We start from the raw sequence: 20,914 nt of genomic DNA, 5'->3' as shown, positions 1-20,914 counted from the left end.
GCTCACTGGTAGGCATTGGCAGTCAGAAGCATCTTATACATGGTTCTGTTAAAGAGCTGTGAGCCCCACAGCCCAGTCCCGCCCCATTTCATTCAAAACCTGCCTGCCTGCCACAGGATTGAAGCTCCACAATACTCTGACACGTCTGCTAAACGCTATTACGTCTTGAAGAACTTGCAGATCCTTCCGATCCTTTCTCCAGTGCAGCACATCGAAACAAAAGGGCTATTTCCAGCGAGCAGTAACAAATACAAACTTAGATCTAAAAACTGTTCCACGCTCATTTCAGGTTTTTATTCATGATGCTCAAACTGATTATTTGTGCCTTAACTGCAGTGTTCAGGACAACAAAGAACACAGTTTTCCTTCAATGAATTGCTACTTCTGCTTATTTTTTTAAAGAATACACTTCAACAGCCTACTATGTAGCTTACGAACAGTTAAGGCAAGTACTATCAGGTTTTGCCAAATTGGATATTGAATTTTTTAATAATTTACTGTAGCTTTTAGTACCACGGTTAAAAATAGCTCTCTCGTGAGCTTTCAGTCCATGTCAGAGCCTGTGGTAATTATCCTCAGCATCCAAATCATTACACTAAAAAACAAATAACCAGACTGAGCAGATGCAAAGCCAAGTTTTAATCTTTGGGAGTAACATTTCTCACTTTCATGCAATTTCCTGCATATATATTGAAGGCCATTGGAACACAGCTAGTTAATTAGAGATACTGATAAAATTAAGAAGGTATGTGTGCAAAAAGTGAGAAAAAGAGCCATCTCTAAGCCCCTCTTTCCACATGAAGGATTTTAAATCAGGTCCTTTGCTTTTCTTTATAATCCCTTCTGTTTTTTCCCTCTACACTACCCCCACCTACATACAATCACTATGGAAAATAAGCTCATTATAGTGCAGCATGGGTAAGCTATTGCCAGTCAGAAATGAATCAATTGATCCAAAGCTTCATATTAGTGCCTGCCATTTGCATCACAAGGCAAGTGTGATGGCATTCCCTGCAGACAGCAACCTATACTGAGAAGAGACCCAGATTTGTCTTGATGAGTTTATGCTACCAGAACAAATGTTTTTCCCATCTTCCAAGTGATCTTGCCAGGATTCCCTGCTACATCATGTTAATCTCAATTACTATGAGTGATATCATAGTGTATTCTTTCATTTCTACATTAAAGGTAGTTATCTAAGAAATGTGGTTGAGGACTCTATAATCATAAAAGAGTCAAACTAATCAGCATTGATACACTTCTGTTCTCTCCAGTGTCAGTACATTTACCCCCAGTTTTGAATTATTATAGCTGTGTCTATACTGGCAATACTGACAAGCAGCCTCTTTCCATTTCTTCGTATTTAATTTTGTCAGGGAATTTGGACATGACTCAGCTGAAGTCAATAGAAGGACAAAATTAATAGGATTTTGTCTCAAGTTTGTCATATAAGATTTATGTTGCCATAACAAAGATTTATGCAGTAATAAAATTGTTCTATTATTAAAGTTTCTACAGAGTATCAGTAACAGGGATTATACAAATCATCCCATATGGAGGAAACACAAAAGATACCTACACAACCATTTCTAGATGGCAAGTATTTTAATACAATTTGTAGTTTTAAACAAGCAATACCCTTCTCATTTATTGTGTTTCCATGCATCATTCTGTTTAAATCAAGAAAAATCTGGACCTTGACTTCTTAGCAAATTGAATGTATTGATCTTGTCTTATGTAAAAAGTACCTGGAAAGAGGAAAAAAGTAGTCAAAAGTGACAATGAAAATTAAATCAATATAAATAATTTCAATCTGTTAAAGATACTTTTCTATAGTCTTTAAAATTCTCTAACAGATTGTGTGGATCTATATTTACACCCCAAAGGCTTCCAAAGTGGTTCACAAATTATATTTTTAGTACATCTTTGCATATCTGCTCCCATTTAAATAAATGCTGTTTCAGACCTTGGCAAAGTCAAATGGTAGAAATATAAGGAGAGGTTTCAGACCATTGAGAAAATGCCTTTAAGGAAAGTTAAAACATCTTTACCAGTCTTAAAAACTACCCCTATATATAGCCTCATTTCAAAAATAAAGTCATATAATTCATTGGACACTTTTTCAACCAACAGACACAGATTCAGGCCCAAAGTTATTATGAAGGCTCACATTTGACCAAAATCTGCCTGAGGTATATTCTGTTCCATCACCATGTTTATATGGAAAGTTTAGATCTTTGTCCTTCTTCTTCAGACTCTCTGGTGTTAACAGAAGAAAGCCAGCGCCAGCAATCCTGCCTTAAATAACCTCAACGTACCAGACTACACAAACAAAAAAAGAAAAACATCCTTGAGTAAGAAAAACAGATCCTTTTATCCTTCTGTGAATTTATTGCAGAGATACACAATTCCAAGTTTAAAACTGTCCCAAACATCCTCTGACCCCACGTAGAGACAGTGATTTTTATGACAGGGTTCACTATTATGGTCAAGGCATATACTGCTCTCTAGCACGTTTCCTATCGAGAATTAGCAAGAAGGACTGCAATCCAGGAAGGAACAAGTATAAGGGGAAAAGGAGACCAAAATTCTTTCAATTCCACTGCAGTGGTTACCCAGCCTCTAGAAATTGTTGAACCTCTTGAAGACAGCCCAAACAAAAGATTCCCAGATTAAGAATTAATTAAGAGAAATGGGATTAAGAGAAACGGGAGGGGAGCCAGCTAACTGAAGACAAGCTTTATGTACCAAACGTTCTCTTCAGTAACTCACAAAGCATGAAATTGCCTCATACGTCATTTGGCTTTGGTATCAACCAAGTCTAACTTGCCAATTCCAGAGAAAAACAAATCAATGTTTACAAAAGTGGCAAACGTAATGCATTTATTTCATGGACTTAGGAATTAGAATATGTAATTGCTTTCTTTAGGTATAACACTTCAAACACCATTTTAACAAGCTTTTTTTTTTTTTTTTCCCCAGGCAGTTATGTAATTTGCTCCCTTCCCAGAGCCCCATGTATGATACCCTGTACTATCCCTCCCACTTCATGTTTCAAGTCACACGCATAATCCTGCTTGTCTAATTCCTACACAAACTCCACATACAGAAATCCCGGAGCAACAGACACTGAAGGAAAAAAGTACCCTCATCACATCATTTTGGCTGATCACAGTGCAGCACCACTACTACACTGCATCAACTAAACTAACTCATAAACCAACACAAATATTTAGACCAAACTTTCCTGTGTATGCTTAGCCTCTTAACATGAGTGCTCTACTTCTAGTGATTGATTCTACCATCAACGCATCAGGGAGGAAATAACATCAGCAAAAGCACTGAAGAAAAAAAAAAAAACACTAAGTAGTGACCAAATGTGATATGTGCAATACCACCTTTGTAGCATTTCCCAAAGACGCTGACATTAAATATTCTGAACACAATTCTACCCAGTGTTAAAATGGGTTTCTACTCTGAGAAGTGTCTAAAAATTGCATGGGAATTCTTATTTACTGCTTAAAGTTGCCAAAACAAATTTTCCATATATGCAAGTCAAAAGATTGGTTATTACAGTTAACTTAAATTCCATCTAGAGTTACATCAAAGCCATTTCTGATCCACATACTATCATTCTAAATATTACATCTGTATGTTTTATACCCATAAAATATCCATATAAAGTAAAGTATCCAGCAAAAACATGCTTTCTTAAATAAACATCTTTAACAGTTTAGAGGAGAAGTATCAAGTTATTGCCACAGAAAAAGTCTGCTATCTTCTCTTTCAAAAATACTAATTTTATAATAGAATAAATGGTTCCTTAACTTAAAAGCTATGATCTTGAACCTAAAACACATTCATCGTGCTTCTCTTGCCTTCTGCTTAGTGTGCAGGCTGTGCTTGCTATGATTTGCAGAACAGGTATTCGTACTGTTCCACGCATACGGTATTAATTATTATCAATACAAAGAAACTTTAAGAAGCCCCCTCAAATGACATTTACTATGGCATACAACTCAAAATACTCACTGCACAGTGACAGACCTTAGTTCAACCAGCGCATGCTTAGACTTGATGATCTTAAAGATCTTTTCCAGCCTAAATGATGCTATGATTCTGTGGTCAACTTGTGTTAGGTGGATGATTGGACTTGACCTTAAAGGTCTTTTCCAGCCTAAAGCCTAAATGATTCCAAGGTTCATTGAGGACAGAGGCACCAAACATGCCTATAGCATTTTGGCTCAACATGCAGGTAAAACTAGTGGCATATGCTGCATTGCTCGATATCTGCAAGAACAAAGGTAGGGCTGAGAAGAACATTCCTATACAGCACAGCTAGTTTTCCTCACTTATACAGCAATAAGCATGCAAAGCCAGCTCTTCAGGGGCCTGCTAGCAGCACGCAGTCTGCTGGATAATACCTGTGGATCTAAGGCTCTCCCACTCACCCATGGCTAACCTAAGGGACCATCAGGTGTACACCTCAAGCTCAGGCAGCAACAGGCCAATAGGCCCTTCCCTGAAAAATATCAAGCTCCTGTAAAAGAGGCTAAGGAAAAGAATTAATCTACCTTCAACCCATTTCCTTTGTATTCTGAAGAGGGTTTCAGCTACAATGCTGACCAAAAGCAGGAGGATATCTGCCGAGCAAATATGCACTGTTAGTCTTCAACACACAACTTAGACCAAAGCAATAATCCAGACAGCCACATACATTTTATTTAAAGTCACAACCGAAAATTAATATATATTAATGTCAAAACACAGGGGCTTGCGACAATCTCTTCTGTTTTCTGCATGAAAATTAGAAGTGCTGCAGTTTCCCCAAACATAAAAAGAAAAGTCCTCCAGACTACCCATTTAAGAAAATACTCCACAAGTTACCAGAAGAAAATTAAAGGCCATTCCTACTATAAAACTAATGAGGATATATTTTTTTAGTTCCTACCAGCAAAGGGAATTCTTTTCTTCATAATGATTATCCTGAGTGCCTCTTTAATTTTCTTTTCAATGTTTTTTGGCAGGAATCGTTACAGATGCAAGGCATAGAGAACACATAAAAGACAAAAACATGCATTTCACAGTACAATCACTGATCTTTAAATAATCTATCTGCCAATTTTAAATTCAATACATGAAGACCTTATAACAAGTTTATAAAAGGAATAAAAACACTTGAAAAAGAGATTTCGTTAACTGGTTCAAAACAGTTTTATTTTAGCCTCATTTTGATTTTACTCTGTGGTATTTGAGGATATAAAATGCACCTGCATGTTGAACATGTGCTGTGACAACATTACAAAGAATAATTGCAACCTAGTGACCTTAGGTTGACTCATGTGTTTGGAATTAAGTTGTATTAACTACATTCTGCTGAGGAATATTTGCATGACCACTATAATTAAATGACAGTTTAATGAGTTACCAGTCTCTAACAGACAACCAACTGAACAGATTCATGAACTTCTATCTAGATCATGAACTTCTATCCAGATCAAGATTATGATTTTGGGTTGCTTGATCATGTTCTCTCCATACTATAATCCTGAGAGGGAGTGGATGCGGTTTAAGGGGTGGAAATAAAACAAGTTTCTACCTGTTGCTTTACATCCTAGGGAGCAAACTAAGTTTTAGGAGGATTAAGGCTGTGACACTGGAAGAGACTGTTGTAAGTGGTGTAATTAGAGCTGGGAGAATTACCCATGAAAATGTAGTAAATGAAAAAGCTACTAAGCTGGAGTTGTAACTGGCAAAAAAAAAAAAAAAAAAAAGAAAAAAAAAGAAAAAAAAAGAAAAAAAGAAGTGTGACAATGTGGCTTGATAATTCTCAGATCATTGGATTCTTTAACTCCTGGATTCTGTCTCTTTCTCCTTCAACTGCCACCCCTTCCCAGCAGCACTTCTTAACCTCACAATCCTTGAATAAAATGCAGTTTCAGTCTTGCACCCTGTCATCCATTCATCACTCTGCTAAGTCCCTTTGCTGGCTCAGTTTGCCAATTTATGCATCGTAAAATTCTGTACACGTTTAACAGACCAGCAATTTATAAATAGCTTTTATTATACCAGGCAGGCTGGATGCTCAAACAGGAGGTCAGAGATACTGGCACTTAACTCTTAAACTTTTTCTTCTACTGTTCCCCTCAGTTTCTCACAACTAGCTATCCTCAAAGAGGAATGTAAATGTTGATTTGTAACTATCTTTTCTCTTTGAAGAACCCACTTCTGTAATAGGGAGTAATACCTCATTTTTATATCTGAAATATTAGAAAAATGAAGAGACCAGACAGTTATCAACAGATTGAATCATAAATCAACCACAGTTCCGCTACTTGGTATGTCCGAGGCACAGACTCTCACTGCAACATATAGATCCTTCATTACAGCATCGTTTTGCTCTGATATATTCTGGAGGGAGGAGAACCAAATATAAACAACAGAGCAAATATGCTTAAGTAGTAGACTGAATTGAATCAGAGCCATCAAAATAGCAGGTGAAGCAAAAGATCGGGGTTTATATTTCGCATCCAGAAACCACTACTCCATACTAGTAGACGATCGTCATCTTGCATCCATATATTATGGCTTCTTGCCAAAGTTAATTTAAGCATAGCACCTTCTGCAGACCTGAGAGGAATAAAAAAAAAAAATGCTTTCAGAGCTACAGGCTGTCATGGAGGAGAATGGTGAATGCTCCAATATGCAGGACCTGATGGCTCCTAAGAGGTGAACTCTAGCTATCTGTATGGGAAGAGAGGCTGCACAGCCTCAAGGAGCTTCAGGGTAGCTTTCACAAGCTAATAATTCCCTTTCTCCTGATTAGGGTCATGCATTGATGAAACACTGAAATGCTGCTGATTCAGCCTAAAAACACTGAATAATGGTGGAAAAGAAAGAGTTCACAGAGGGCAAGAGGTTGTATGCTAATAGTCATTCTCAAGAAGATCTTTTAACAGCCCTTAACAATAGTAACCTGTTTCTATCCTGACTTGGTTCACTTCTCTGGCTTACCAATTCTTTGTGCTGGTATTGCTACAGTAGATAAATTTTAACCACAGCACAACAACTTGTCACCGTGCTTTAGAAAAATTAATCAAATATTGAGGTTCTATAGTGAAATAATCATAAGTAAATCATAGGGACAGCTGATAAAGTAATTTGAGAACTCAAAACTTGCTATTCAATTACCAATCACAATGCTACCTAAGAATATTAAGGAAAATGGTTATTGCTGAGCACTCTGTGACCAGTTTGTTAAGACACCCACTGACATGAATACTTGACCCTGAACTTAAGTATTTAAATCTTTTTAGGTTCATGGACCACCCATCCTCCCTTGAGGTATAACCTGCCACACAGCCAAGAGGGAAGGCTGTTTAGAGCTCTAATAACACAGAAACCCATTTGCAATTGCTTTTTTCATTTGTCCTCTACAAATCAGTCAAGGACCCAAGTTCTTGAAGAAATACTGCTAAATTGGACTCTGGTATTACCACAATTGCTCAGTAGCAAGGCTGCAGATTGAAATAATTCCCAAGGATTAAGAAACTTCAGAGCACCCCAGCAAATAGACCGATAAAGAGAAAAAGGAAAAAATGTTAAAAGAGCCTCAAAGAGCTTTGTGCTCAACGTGCTGAGCCTGTCACCTCCCTGGGACAGCTAGTGGGAAGAGCTCCACAAATGCCTCAGGCCCCATCCTCTGTTGCACTCTTTGATTTGCACATTTTTCTCTTCATTGTATGCAGCAAGAAATGCACAGCAGAGCAAAGCGGAGAGCATCAGAGATGGCTCACCAGCATCAAAACTGTTCTCAACATTACTGGTCACATGGGGAAGTAACAGGAGAGAAGAATACTGTGAGTAAGTTCTTCCAAAACTCAATTTCTCTTCAACAGAGACTAAAAAAAGAAAAGATGGCAGGGACAAGGTCAAGCATCATCAGGTTCTATTAAAATTCTCACTAGTATTCTTATTTGAAAGTCATCAATTTACTACTTTGAAAATAGTATGCATCTTTGCTATCAGTTTTGGTGGAAATTAGAAGGATTCTACCCAACAGAAGTATAGCAGTCTGAAAGCATCTCGAAATCATATAAAAACATGGTGAGCAAAACACCAACTGTTTTTAGGAGTAAGCTTAAAAATGTACTTATATTACATCATGGCTGAGGCAGAAAAGGGTTAGCAACTATTCTCTAATCAGTTCCAAACTGAAGATACCTACTTTAGAGTACAAATGTCTAACTCTCTCATCAGGTGGTCACACATTCAAAGAAAAGACAGAGTAATGTTTTCATATAGCCCTACAGCACTTTAAAGCTTCAACTAAGTTTCAGCACGATTTGGTACTACGCAGTCAACATGGTAGGACATCCACAGTTTACTGCACTGACCAGACTTTTGAAAATGCTTCAAAAAGTCATCATCTACCAGGAATACAAATCTCTAAACATTGCAATTTCTTCTGTGTGAGTTATAAGCATTTTAAGGCACGTTAAAAGCACGCACATTTAGTACTGGTCTGTTCTACCAAGTCACTCACTGCGTATAGCAGAATTCGTTACTACCCAGCAACGCCTTCTGAAAGTAGAGTATCTCAAACAGTTGACAAGTATCAATTAAGTCTTGTTATGCAGAGATAGTATTTTCCTCATTTCCTAGAACATGCCATTTAATTTCTTAAAGAGGTGGAATAATCTAGGAAAATTTGCCTACAATAGGACTAACACAGAGCTGTTGCAGTTCCTGTATCCAGAATCTCTGTGTACAGGGTAAGGGTAAGCTGCCTAACCACATACATGATATATCTGTTTATTACTTTGTAAGTATCTGTTTCCATTTAAAATTAATCCCCTACATGTATGGCACTGCTTCATTAGAAGCATTATGTTATAATTGTTAAAAAACAAAGGAGATGGGGTCCCAAGTACAGGTTACAGTAGGAAGAGAAAAAAAAAAGCTGAGATGAATTCTTTCTTTAAGTCCCAAGACTTGAACAGAACGCAAAGTGCAGCAATTATATTCAAATACGATGAATGCTGTAATTATGATTTCAGAGATAAGTGGAAATATTTTGAGAAGCAGTAGTTCAACTGAACCATATTTTAGCCATATCTAAAATGGGGAGTGTTAGACTTTGCCTACTACAAAACAGACGGGAATTAATTAAAATTTAAGTTATTTGCTCTTGTTATGTCTACTGTATGCTGCTTTGGAATTAAAGAAATACAACATCCTGTCTAACACCCTATCATTAATAATCACTATTATAATGACATGATGATGCTCTCTCTGTGTCTAGGAGGAACAAGTGCCCAAGTGGCTTAAGGGACACTTCATTTTACCTCAAAGACCTGTAGAGCTGAGCTCTTCAATACTTGTGGTGAGTATCAGTGATTAATACAGACTTGAAAAATAACAGAGAACAGAGAAGCAGTGGATCTTTCCCAGGTGATACACTGCAATTTCCTCTGGGGTTATGGGAAGAAGGAACTTAAACAGTTATTCTTCATCTTTAAAAACAATCAGAAAAAAATACAGTTATTAAAGACAAAGGTGGATGGGAAGGTTGGTGGTCTATAAATGAAAGCCCTTCTTCATATGATTTTCTAACATACAGAAAATGCTGTCAGGAAAATAATATGACAATCTTCACAAGTTATGGAGATACAACATCAAAAAAGGCCAAAATGATTTTCAGCTAAGGTTAACCTCACATTCAAAAATATTACAACAGGTATCTCTGATTTGATTTTGATTTTAAAAGCACTTCATTGTACACTAGAACAGAGATACATGAGCAATAACTTGAATTTGGCTTTTAAGTACTAGCAGAAAACTCCATGACCAATGTAACATGCCACTTGAAGCAAGAAGGAAAGTATTTTTCAGTAATTTTTACCAACTACTTTAAACAATCAAACAAAAACAATAAGAAACCTTGTTCCAAGAAGTTTAGGATCTAACAGCCAGATCGTAATTCTCTGTGTTTGGAACTGGCAGAGATGGTAATTTAATTCTGTTTAAGTCAAAGCAAAATCTAATCATTTAAATCTTTCTACAAGTATGCAGACTTTGATTCCAAATGATGTCCTAGAAGAACTACACCAAAATTTATGACAAGGAAAAAATGGAGCAGAAGATGGAATGAGTTGAAGAAAGAAAAGGGAAACACAGATTTGTTGTGTAGCTCTTAGAAGCAGAGAAACAAAATCTTGAGAGAAATACCAAAAAAAAAAGGACAGTCAGCAGCTGGACAAGAAAATTATGTAAACATTATGCTGGGTAGACCAAGCAATGAAATGTCAAGGACTTTACAAAAGAACGGGGAAAGGAAGGCATGGAGTACAGACACTAGAAATTATACTTTTGCAATTGAAGGGACAGTTTGCATTACAGAAATAAAAATGAAGCTCTATCAGAAACCAAAGAACACCTGGGTATTAGAGAAAACACAAAAGCACAATGTTATACAACAACAACAAATATGTAAGCCCACACAAAACCCCAAGGAACTTAATTAGAGAGAACAGGGCTGACCCACAGTCCTAGTTTCTTTCACATATTCAGCCAACAAACTGCTGAGAATTCCAGCAGTCAGAATTGACAGTGACATTTTAAGTCAATGAGAATCTATTTTACTCTTCCTCCCACAACACAAATGAATAGTAGTGCTAATGAAATTCCATTCCTATTATAAATTGACAAACACAAGCCCACATTTATCCCTTCCAGCTAAACCTGCCTTTTAACGAACTTGTACTATTCTGCAATACCCCATGGTCACAAAAAAAAAATGCCACTTTCTCCCGCGCTGCCCTTCTTCCAATTAACTTGACTTTAGTGGACCCAGATAAAAATATTTCTACTTTATTTTACACCTACAGTTTTAGATAAATCATATTACAAATTTGTAATTTTAGTCACAGACTTTAATGCACACTGGTTATTTATTTCACATTTAATCAAATGTGTCTGACTGATGATGGACTTCTAATTCACTACACTAAGATAAACTTGCTTAAAAAAAAAAAAAAAAAATCTGAAGTCACTGGTTACCATTGCTGTGTTCTTCAAAATGCCAAGGAGTTACATTATATACAGAAATTAGCAATAAGTTTACGTAATAGTTGATTGGATTTGGGACCAAGATGCAAAATGTAATCTGTTCAAATTATTATTCAAGGAAAAAATTAGGAAAAAATATTCCATTTTTTTTTTGAATGAGTTTCCTCAGAAAGGCTAGACAACCATTTCCTCTTTAATTGTGGGATACTAGGAAAGAAGCTCTTTGTGTCTCTTGATTAGAAGTGTACATAGAAATAATTCCACGTTTCTTTCAGGCAAAAAGCAATAGCTATAATATTCAGCAAGCAGGAAAGAAAAATAAGGAAATACTAGTGTTATGCTGTAAGCCGTCTGTTTTCACAAGTTAAGCAGGGTGTGATCAGCTTGCAAAGTTAAGATGACACCAAACACACCAGGTGATCCAGTTGTACCCTCTCCTCTAAGTTGTGTTACACAGAAAAAGAGAAAGCAAAAGCTTTCCTATCTAAGTTGAGCTGTAAGGGAGCCAATTAGCCACTTACAAGCACGAATAATTCCATGGCACGCGTGTCTGCTTGACAAATTCCACTGCAAGCAAAGGCATTTTTCTCATAGTCTCTAGTTTGCACGTAACTCCTTCCATCCCCCAAAAATATGTACCCCATTGAGTACAGTCAGTAATTTGCTCAGCCTGAAAGTCTGCAGACATGACCCATCTCCTAGCAAGCTCACCCAAATCTGAGAATTCACATTGCTGTATCTGCTGACATTAAAGACAATAAACGCAGCATATCAGCTTAAAAAAACAAACAAACAAACAAACAAAATTTTCTGTAATTACCTTCTTTTTAATTCTTTCAACAAAGCTGCAATATAACCTGAATGGGACAAGTATAACAAGCATCAGTCCTCTTCATAAAAACAGCTTTTCTAGCCACCTTATGAATTGGCCTAGATCTTTATTATTTCATCCCCTGCTTCCACGATCATCCAGATACACTTCAATGAAGAGTCTTCCAAACTCCTTTCTAGAGTCAACTTCATTCCAACATCAAGTACCAATGTCCCTAAAACAGCTTCTCCTGCTCTTGACTTTCTCCCGCTCTTCCCCTCCTCCTCCCCCTAAAACCAATAGCTACGTTAACCACGAAAAAGCTGGAGAAGTTGTGTGACATCAGTCAGCCAAAAAGAGAAGTAAGTCAACGAATGAGCTGTATATGTATTTCCACCTGCTGGCAGAAAGTGTGTACACAGCAGCAGCATGCTCTTACAGTAGTTTAAGTGTGGAATAAATCCAATAAATCAGGGGAGTTCTTTTTGGTTCAAAAATGAACACAAAGCAGCATTTATCCTACAATCTCAGTGGCAGGCAAAGATTATTATAGAAACACCACTTATGATAAGACTGTATACCTCCAGATTTGGGATCCTAATATTAGTCTAACTGATGTTAATAATAAATTTAATTAGTAACTGAGTGCCACCAACACACATGGCAGCTTCCCAAAACTATGAGTAATAAACTCAAATTGCTACAAACAGAAACTAGTTATGAGTGTGCTAATCAGGTCCAACGCTCAACAAAAGTATTTTTCAGATGACATTTATTTGAAGTCAACAAGTGCTTTAAGCTAGGACTCGACTCACAGGTAGTATTCGCCACTTACAGTACATCATCATAACAGGAGACCAAATGGTTTCATTTAGTCAGAACTGATTGTTAGAAAGCATGATAAAGTCAACAATACTAAGTTGCAAGAGGCCTTTTCCAAAATACTACAGCTATGTCTAATAACCCTCTACTGTCTATAAATAGAAAGAGTGAATTAATCTCTGTTCACCATTATATCAACAATTTCAGTACTTCCAACTGCAAAAAACATATTCCCTCCCCCTTAGGGATCATTCTGCGCTGTGCATTCCAGGGTTTCAGCTGGTACCACTTCTAACAGTTCAGATTCATAATTCATCATCTATGGGTTTTACCAAGTAAATCTGCATGTGAGTACAATGCTCAGGTCCCAAACAGCAGCGTGAACTGAACATTTCATGGAACTGGAGAAATGGTTCAAGTTCACTCTACTGCAGGACTGCTCTAGAGCCACTGGTTAGTGAACTAGCAGTCTACACTCCTCTCACAAAGCCTATCTGAAATGGTAAAGCCTCTGCTCTCTTTCCCTCCTGACCTTGATGATGTGTGTGACAAGACTGTTTTCAAACACATTTCCGAACTTAGATCTGATAAAAAAAAAAAAAAAAAAAAAAAAAAAAAGTTCCTGAAAGATAAAGATCTACTGCATTACCACATGCTGGAAAGCATCTAGCCTTTGTGCTGCCCTCTGCATCTATAAACGCACCGAGATCAATGTGCAATGACCAAACCAATACTGAACTTCCTCCAAGACTTCTGAAAACTTTATCTTGGTCACCATATAGAGCACTAAATCTTTATGTCAAAATAACATCCCATACACCTATATAGTAAAACTCGAAAAAAATACTTGCTAATATTTTCACAGATGCCTAGCACTAAGAGAAGAAATTCTTACAACATTGAATGGAGTTGGAACAAAGCACTGAAATATTATTAATTTAATCTTCTGTCTCGCAGCTCAGTGAGGTAAGTATCAATTCTGATTCTCTGCAACTGTCTTAAGTGGAAGAAACTTATCAGAAAAGCCAACCACAGAGTAGGCTACAATTTAATTAAACAGAAGAACATGCCAAAGATAATTTCAATGGAAGAATATGCTAATGATCATTTTAAAGACATAAATGTCTTTGCATCCTTAAACAAAAATGCCTGCGACCCATCATTGCAATGGTAAATAGCAGTTGCAAGGAACAAAGAATTTTTATTGACGTGGGTGATGATAAAGCTGCAACAATTACTGGAATTCCAGTCAGGAAGGAGAGGAGGAACAAGCAATGCTTTCAGCTTTTGAGACACATCAGGGCATATTTCCCTTTTGTTTCTGATTACACTGTTTCAGGGAAACAATCCCTGCCTGAATCCCTGTCTCTCAGCAGACAAGGCATCTCCAGACTTGCTCAAGCATAACCCTCCAGATGGAGGGAAAATTCAGCTTTAAAACTAAAAGAGAAGGTTGACCATTAAATTTTGAAATAGACCTTAAAATACCTGCATGGTAATGTCACGAGCATGAAACATTAAGTCATCAACTTTTCAAAGACAGGAGGATCACTTAAGCTGTACAAGGGAAGAAAGTCTAGCCAAAATTCTATCACAGAATCACAGAATTTCTAGGTTGGAAGAGACCTCAAGATCATCGAGTCCAACCTCTGACCTAACGCTAGCAGTTCCCACTAAACCATATCCCTAAGCTCTACATCTAAGCGTCTTTTGAAGACTTCCAGGGATGGTGACTCCACCACTTCCCTGGGCAGCCTGTTCCAATGCCTCACAACCCTTTCAGTGAAGAAGTTCTTCCTAACATCTAACCTAAAACTCCCCTGGCTCAACTTAAGCCCATTCCCCCTCGTCCTGTCTCCAGGCATGTGGGAGAACAGACCAACCCCCACCTCGCTACAGCCTCCTTTAAGGTATCTGTAAAGAGCAATAAGGTCACCCCTGAGCCTCCTCTTCTCCAGGCTGAACAAGCCCAGCTCCCTCAGCCGCTCCTCGTAGGACTTGTTCTCCAGGCCCCTCACCAGCTTCGTCGCCCTTCTCTGCACCCGCTCAAGCACCTCGATGTCCTTCTTGTAGCGAGGGGCCCAAAACTGAACACAGTACTCGAGGTGCGGCCTCACCAGAGCTGAGTACAGGGGGACGATCACCTCCCTAGCCCTGCTGGTCACGCTGTTCCTAATACAAGCCAGGATGCCGTTGGCCTTCTTGGCCACCTGAGCACACTGCTGGCTCATATTCAGCCGACTGTCCACCATCACTCCCAGGTCCTTCTCTGCCTGGCAGCTTTCCAACCATTCCTCTCCCAGCCTGTAGCTCTGCTTGGGGTTATTGCGCCCCAGGTGCAGGACCCGGCACTTGGCCTTGTTGAACTTCATGCAGTTGACCTCAGCCCATCGGTGCAGCCTATCCAGATTCTCCTGCAGAGCCTTCCTACCCTCAAGCAGATCGACACACGCACCTAACTTGGTGTCATCTGCGAACTTACTGAGGGTGCACTCGATGCCCTCGTCCAGATCATCGATGAAGATATTAAAGAGGACCGGCCCCAGCACCGAGCCCTGGGGGACGCCACTAGTGACTGGCCTCCAACTGGACTTGGCTCCATTCACCACGACTCTTTGGGCCCGGCTATCCAGCCAGTTTCTAACCCAACGAAGCGTACGCCAGTCCAAGCCAAGAGCAGCCTGTTTCTTGAGGAGAATGCTGTGGGAGACGGTGTCAAAAGCCTTGCTGAAGTCAAGGTAGACCACATCCACAGCCTTTCCCTCATCCACCCAGTGCGTCACTTTGTCATAGAAGGAGATCAGGTTCGTCAAGCAGGACCTGCCTTTCATAAACCCATGCTGACTGGGCCTGATCGCCTGCTTGCCCAGCAAGTGCTGCGTGATGACTCTCAGGAGGATCTGCTCCATGAGCTTCCCTGGCACTGAGGTCAAACTGACAGGCCTGTAGTTTCCCGGGTCTGCCCTCCGGCCCTTCTTGTAGATGGGCGTCACATTTGCTAGCCGCCAATCTTCAACTATCAATCTATCTTCAACTAGTTCCTGCTATGAACTTGACAAGTCAGTTTTGGAGGACTTGTTCCACGAACGTTCCTATTAAAATCAAAAATGTATACACCAGATAGAGTTGGGGGGGGAGGAGGGACAAAAAAAAAAAAAAAAAAGCAATGACTAATCAATGTTTAACTTAAAGCCTTTTTTCTACAAAATAATTTGAAAGTATTTACAACAGAAGAGCAACGCTAGAATTACAAGAAATCAGGACAGTAGCAAAGGCAAACAAAATTGCCTGTCCTCTTATCATGAAGTATACTTTTTAATACCTGAAGAAAAAAATTAAGAACAGTTCCCACAGCATGGTGCAGCTGTTGCAAAATGGCTGCATTTCTATCACATCTGTATCAGTTCTGGAATTTGAAGTTAATTGAAGAAGATATGTCTCTAAGGGGGGCAAGGTAAAGAACAGTTATTTTCCAAATAAGGCATTTCTAGAATAATTCTTTATATTTATTTGTCAGTTCTTTTCATCTAAGTTTCATTTATCTACTTGGAAGGGGCTTTCATGGAGCTAAATAAAAAGAGAAAATTAATCTAACATTTATGCCTTACTGATTCTATTAGACGTTGCTGTAAGAAATGTAAATCAAGAGATTGGGTCTTAAAGTTTTATTCACTGTAGTTTTAATAGAGCATGCCAATATTACTACAGTATTACCAGAGATGTTTCCAACAGCACTGAGTGAATACTAAGAAGGCCTTCCATGACTCTTGCTATGGAAGCAAAGATTAAATCCTGAACTTTTAATCTCCCAACTGGATCCACATGGGGAAATCCACTGTGGCTTCAGGGAATATGCCTGCAAAAGGTATCACAGAGGAGTTAAACTGTTTAACCAAAATGGAAGCACTCACACTTATCTTAAGGATCAGAAGTTACATGTTTGTTTTCGATAATGATATGTGCACAGATGTAGGACTTTTTGGCAGATGCACATTAGTATGTTTCCATATGCATATAGTGACTACAGGTTATTAGTCTCTGGGTCCAGAGAAGCATACAAATTTTGAATACAAATGCATTTTAGATGATGCAAGTTTTCTCTGAGCCACGAAGTGTAAAGTAAGAGGGCACATTATGAAGTATCATACAGACCTCAGCACATGAAATCCACTCTTAAGGGTAACCTTACCCAGACAATTCAATGAAACTCTATTTCACAAAGACGAGTACTTTTGCAAGACATTTGCTAATAAGCAGCGCAGATACACCACTTCAAGAAATCAATTAACTATACACTACTGAAAATAAAAAATAAAAAAATCCCCTCCATCCTCTGTCTCAGTGGGTCCCAGCCATGGCAGCTCCCTGCATTAAGTGCTGCACCACACCTAGGGTTTAGAGAAGGCATACTTGGATACTGAAGCATCCTCTCTACGTAGATACATCAGCTCAAAATCCAGGCCTCATACAGGCTAACAGGACTTCAGCTCTAAAGCTGTCTGGACCCCAAGATCATTATTAAACTGTGCCATGCCGTAAGCAGCATGAAGGCAAATTTTTCACATTTTCAAACAAGCAACCATTTTTAACTAGGAACTATAAAGTGATTCCAAATTAGACTATTGCAAGTACATGAAATTAAATCTGTGTATGTTGTAGATAAGAATTGAACTGTCCTTCTTACATGTAAATTCATTCAAAAACACCAAAAGCACTAGAATCATGGATAATAATGAAGGCAAAATTAGGACTCATTCACAAATCTAGAAGGCTTGGATGATCATTAGCAAGATAATCACTTAAGAGTTAAATTCTCAAGCATACAACCCAGAGTAAATCAGACTTGGTTCATAAGTCACGTCATGCAGAGACAATGGTAGAAGTTCTAATTCAAGATAAATAAACGTGGTGTCAGATAAACCAGATAAAAACAATTTCCAACAGCTACATATGGAAATCACTAATTAACGTCTACATATAATATATACTACATGAAGGGGAAATTCCTTTCTAAAATTACTTAGTGAATGCTTGTTTATACTGCAATGTTTATAAGTCAAAATGCTATCTTGAGGTTGTTATCTTGCACTTCCCTTATGTGGCAAACAATCTGACACACCCAACACCATTTTATAATGAACTTAACTACATACAATTTTCAAAAAATTAACTTGTCAGCTAAGAAAGAAATATCAAGCACATTAAACATTAATCTACAGCAATCCATCAATTAAACAAGATTAACTCATACTTTGTGGTTATCCCAGGAAAGATTATAATAAACACAAAATAAGCAGACATTAATCTGCAAGCATTGAGTTAGAGAAAAAACAACAACCACCACCAAACTGGATCATAAGGACCCAAATGTTTATAATAGAAAAAAAGCACATGCTCTGGATGGACTGGAAAGTCTGGCAATCTGGAAGTCAATTCCATTTGGCACATTACAATCACAACTGTCCATTTCAATCACACAACTGCAGTACTTGAAATATCTTTATAGTATTCATTGATGAAAATGCAGTTATTATTGTTTTACATGTCATTCCCTTTTTAGGCTTTTTTTTTTCCTGCTATTAACACTCCTTTCATAAACAAACAGTGTAATAGTTACTTAGATTTCATGTAGTATTGTAACAGACTGTTATAATCCATTTTAGAGAAAAGGGGAGGTCTTCACATTTAGATGGTATAACGTTACTCCCACTGAAAGCCACAGACATTCTATTGCTGACCTCAGTGGGAGGAAGAGCAGTTCCAAATGGCTCCAGCTTTTCAGATTTTCCACCAAGATGTCCATGGATTGAGAAAAATGCAATTTTATTTTATTATTATGAACCCTGGACCAATAACTACTCAAAATAAACCTAAAATATAAGTGAGCAGTCTGAGCCTGTGAGTCGCACTTGTAAAGGAACTAACCAGCATTCTCCAGGGCTGATGAGCAATAAATTGAAAGCACCGTCATTCTGAAAACATATGGCACTTCTGATTAAGGGTGACGTTTTCTTTAAAATGAGTACAGAGCACACCTCACTTTTGACACAAGCAAATCAGTCTTAGTCACGAACTCTATAAAAAGTGTATTTGCTAATGCTAGCACAATTATTACTCTTTTTTCACTGTAGAAAGAACAGGAACATTTTCAAAGTTAGGTATTCCATAGCTCACAAATATGCTACAAAATAATAATGGGTTGCTCATGAATCCACACAAATCATCTAATTTGTTTGTCAATGGATAGAGCCTGCTACTTTTTTCTAATTTTGAACAAACAGCAGGACTGTTTGGTAGGAGAAAAGCTCTATAGTTACAGTTCCTATTATATTATTCCCTTTCATCCCTGCACTTAATTTCCTTTTTCGAAATACTTCAAATTTCACCTCAGAATGACTGTTACAGTAGAAAACCTCCTAAGAAGTCTCCTACCTTTTCCTTCTACCTTTTTACTGTTTGGAAAATTAGGAACCAGCAACTTTCAGTATCTCTTGTACTGCGCTAACTCTATTCCCATCTTTCAACGAAAATTCTACTTCCCTTAAAACAAAGATAGAAAGAGAATATTACAATAAATTAGGTTACATAATTAAGGCTTCGAAAAACTTGAATTATTCAATTTTATTCATTTAGCAAGTACATCTGTCTTGTGCTTTTAGTAAATTTGAAGATTTATTTTTTCTAATTATGTTCCTTTACCCTGATGGTTTTTCCTTCTGTAAGAAAACTTACTGTTTAGTTATCTCAGGAGTGGCTTCCCAAGTCATCAGAAGTCATATGAATTAATAAATTACTTGATCTTTGACTGTACTGTTATGTCAATGGCCCTTGACTTAAAACAAGCAGGGCAGCAGAAGGGTCAAGTGCCGCAGAAAGCCATCCATCCCATTGCACAAGTGGACAGCCACTGAATTTGTACCCGTATTAAATTCATGTGCCACAAATTCCAAGGTGAATCATACTCCTTCAGAGCTCTAGTAAGTTGTAGATTCTTTGACTCCAGATGCCAGAAACCTTTATATTCCAAGTAAAAATAAGTAGCATCAGCCCTACTATGTAGATAGTCCAGAGAACAACCTCAGATGAAGTCTGATGGTACAACTGGATACAAAGCTGAGAGTGGCTGAAAAGGAGCAGTTAAAAGGTTGGAAGCCAGTTTATCTCTTGTCTAAAAAGTGGGACAGCAGTAGAAGAAAATATTTTGAAAAGGTCCATTCATAACATTTTGGAGACTTTATTACAGTTACTTTACATACAGTTAACTGTTCTGCATTTTTATTATACAGACAATTGTTTTTGTATAGCAGTTTGCTATTCCAAGCAGACCTAATTCAAACTCTTGCATATCTTAGCCATGCTCAGTTCAAAAGCACTACTGTTTGAGAAGGCCACTAAAGACTATTACTAAAAAATGAATGAGTCTTTCATCACTTTATTGTTGGCTGAAGAATGACAATTGTGAGACTATCTGGAACAGTAAAGAGCAAGAAGGATTAATTTAGTAGCCACTTTAGTAGCCAATCTTCTAGATTTTTTAGCCATAAGTAAGTGTAGATAATAAAATAATAAGTTTATGTAATGAAATTTTGACTCTTACCACCCTTTCAGAAGAGTCGTTAGGCCCCTTCCCTCCTTCATAAAGCAGAACTCAAAGTTATGGATATCCCTGAAAAACATAAGAGACGGATCACATTCTGGACAGAAATTCTGTAACTAAGTGACTATTAGCTCAGTGACCTGCACAAGGGGATCTCTCTCTAAGCAGCTCTGTAACCCAAACACTTGCCAAACCTGCACTGCTATCCCTATTTCAAAACATCTAAGGCAAGACTTTGATAAACCTCAAAAGGTGCAGCTTCTTAAAGGCTAAATTCATAGCAGAAATTTATTATCTGGTTCAATTGCTCTACTACGTGGACAAGTTTCTGCTGAAATCTCTGGCTTACAGCATCATTCAAGACTATGATAACAAGAAGCAAAATAGCTAAGATGGTATACCCTACCTCTTTGCTTACAAAAAAGTTATTCCAGATAATATACTTTATTTCAATAAACTAACAGTTCCATTACAGGAAAAATGAAAACCAAAACATTGAGTCTTAATAGCCAGAATCCATTTGTTTGTAGAATATTAGATGAGTCATTTATGAGCCACAAACTAATGTAATGCATAAAAATAAAACTGTTTTGTAAAAAAAGACATTAATTAAA

General features: G+C 37.8%; 1 protein-coding gene across 7 annotated transcripts in view; it reads right to left on the bottom strand.

The window, feature by feature from the left end:
• Positions 1-20,914, bottom strand: part of ARVCF (ARVCF delta catenin family member) — a 272,630-nt gene that overhangs the window by 231,408 nt on the left and 20,308 nt on the right. For 6 of the 7 annotated variants that reach the window (XM_084538977.1, XM_084538979.1, XM_084538982.1 and 3 more), the window contains exon 3: positions 20,301-20,369. The gene's annotated coding sequence lies outside the window, so the exon portion shown is untranslated. The remainder of the gene's footprint in view (positions 1-20,300; positions 20,370-20,914) is intronic. The other variant, XM_084538980.1, reaches the window with a different exon arrangement.

The sequence above is a fragment of the Aythya ferina genome (genome assembly GCF_964211825.1).
Source record: "Aythya ferina genome assembly, chromosome: 17".
Taxonomy (NCBI): domain Eukaryota; kingdom Metazoa; phylum Chordata; class Aves; order Anseriformes; family Anatidae; genus Aythya; species Aythya ferina.
Note: the sequence above shows the minus strand (reverse complement) of the source record. Positions and strands in the feature narration are given on the sequence as shown.